Raw genomic sequence first — 2,573 nt, forward strand, 5'->3', positions numbered from 1 at the left:
GGGTGAAGAAGAAAGAGGGTGGTGGGGTTGGTGGGGATCCTGTGGGGTCCACAGATCCTGTGGTGTCAAGGAAAAGTCATCCCTGCACCAAGTGGCAAGAAAATTTGTGTTTTGTGCCAAATCTGGCGTTAAACGCCGGGCTGGTGCCCATTTCTGGCGTTTAACGCCAGGTTCTTGCCCTTTCCTGGCGTTTAACGCCAGTCTGGTGCCCCTTTCTGGCGTTAAACGCCCAGAATGGTGCCAGACTGGGCGTTAAACGCCCAACTACTAGCCTTACTGGCGTTTAAACGCCAGTAGGTTCTTCCTCCAAGGTGTGCTGTTTTTCTTCCTATTTTTCATTCTGTTTTTGCTTTTTCAATTGATCTTGTGACTTCTTATGATCATCAACCTACAAAAAAATAAAATAACAAAAGAAAATAGATAAAATATAACATTGGGTTGCCTCCCAACAAGCGCTTCTTTAATGTCAGTAGCTTGACAGTGGGCTCTCATGGAGCCTCACATATACTCAGAGCAATGTTGGAACCTCCCAACACCAAACTTAGAGTTTGAATGTGGGGGTTCAACACCAAACTTAGAGTTTGGTTGTGGCCTCCCAACACCAAACTTAGAGTTTGACTGTGGGGGCTCTGTTTGACTCTGTCTTGAGAGAAGCTCTTCATGCTTCCTCTCCATGGTGACAGAGGGATATCCTTGAGCCTTAAACACAAAGGATACTTCATTCACTTGAATGATCAGTTCACCTCTATCAACATCAATCACAGCCTTTGCTGTGGCTAGGAAGGGTCTGCCAAGGATGATGGATTCATCCATGCACTTCCCAGTCTCTAGGACTATGAAATCAGCAGGGATGTAATGGTCTTCAATTTTCACCAGAACGTCCTCTACAAGTCCATAAGCTTGTTTCTTTGAATTGTCTGCCATCTCTAGTGAGATTCTTGCAGCTTGTACCTCAAAGATCCCTAGCTTCTCCATTACAGAGAGAGGCATGAGGTTTACACTTGATCCTAAGTCACACAGAGCCTTCTTGAAGGTCATGGTGCCTATGGTGCAAGGTATGGAAAACTTCTCAGGATCTCATCTCTTTTGAGGTAATTTCTGCCAAGACAAGTCATCCAGTTCTTTGGTGAGCAAAGGAGGTTCGTTCTCCCAAGTCTCATTTCCAAATAACTTGTCATTTAGCTTCATGATTGCTCCAAGGTATTTAGCAACTTGCTCTTCAGTGACATACTCATCCTCTTCAGAGGAGGAATACTCATCAGAGCTCATGAAAGGCAGAAGTAAGTCCAATGGAATCTCTATGGTCTCATTTTGAGCCTCAGATTCCCATGGTTCCTCATTGGGGAACTCAGTGGAGGCTAGTGCACGCCCATTGAGGTTTTCATCAGTGGCGTTCACTTCCTCTCCTTCCTCTCCAAATTCGGCCATGTTTATGGCCTTGCACTCTCCTTTTGGATTTTCTTCTGTATTGCTTGGAAGAGTACTAGGAGGGATTTCAGTAACTTTCTTGCTCAGCTGACCCACTTGTGCCTCCAAATTCCTAATGGAGGATCTTGTTTCAGTCATGAAACTTTGAGTGGTTTTGATTAGATCAGAGACCATGGTTGCTAAGTCAGAGGGGTTCTGCTTAGAATTCTCTGTCTGTTGCTGAGAAGATGATGGAAAAGGCTTGCCATTGCTAAACCTGTTTCTTCCACCATTATTGTTGAAACCTTGTTGAGGTCTCTTTTGATTCTTCCATGAGAAATTTGGGTGATTTCTCCATGAAGAATTATAGGTGTTTCCATAGGGTTCTCCTAGGTAATTAACCTCTTCTATTGAAGGGTTCTCAGGATCATAAGCTTCTTCTTCAGATGAAGCATCCTTAGTACTGTTTGGTGCATTTTGCATTCCAGATAGACTTTGAGAAATCAAATTGACTTGCTGAGTCAATATTTTGTTCTGAGCCAATATGGCATTCAGAGTATCAATCTCAAGAACTCCTTTCTTCTGATTAGTCCCATTGTTCACAGGGTTCCTTTCAGAAGTGTACATGAATTGGTTATTTGCAACCATTTCAATTAGCTCTTGAGCTTCTGTAGGCATCTTCTTCAGATGAAGAGATCCTCCAGCAGAGCTATCCAAAGACATCTTGGATAGTTCAGAGAGACCATCATAGAAAATACCTATGATGCTCCATTCAGAAAGCATGTTAGATGGACATTTTCTGATCAATTGTTTGTATCTTTCCCAAGCTTCATAGAGGGATTCTCCATCCTTCTGTCTGAAGGTTTGGACTTCCACTCTAAGCTTACTCAATTTTTGAGGTGGAAAGAACTTTGCCAAGAAGGCATTGACTAGCTTTTCCCATGAGTCCAGGCTTTCTTTAGGTTGTGAGTCCAACCATGTCCTAGCTCTGTCTCTTACAGCAAAAGGGAATAGCATAAGTCTGTAGACCTCAGGGTCAACCCCATTAGTCTTGACAGTGTCACAGATTTGCAAGAATTCAGCTAAGAACTGATGAGGATCTTCCAATGGAAGTCCATGAAACTTGCAATTCTGTTGCATTAGAGAAACTAATTGAGGCTTAAGCT

At 43.1% G+C, this 2,573-nt stretch overlaps 1 non-coding gene across 1 annotated transcript; it reads left to right on the forward strand.

The window, feature by feature from the left end:
- Nucleotides 1–2,188: 2,188 nt before the first annotated feature.
- LOC130952096 (small nucleolar RNA R71) lies at nt 2,189–2,292 on the forward strand. The gene has a single exon (XR_009074277.1). It is a non-coding gene; the product is annotated as a small nucleolar RNA R71 (small nucleolar RNA).
- Nucleotides 2,293–2,573: the final 281 nt, after the last annotated feature.

Source organism: Arachis stenosperma, chromosome 9 (genome assembly GCF_014773155.1).
Source record: "Arachis stenosperma cultivar V10309 chromosome 9, arast.V10309.gnm1.PFL2, whole genome shotgun sequence".
In the NCBI taxonomy this organism is placed as follows: Eukaryota; Viridiplantae; Streptophyta; class Magnoliopsida; order Fabales; family Fabaceae; genus Arachis; species Arachis stenosperma.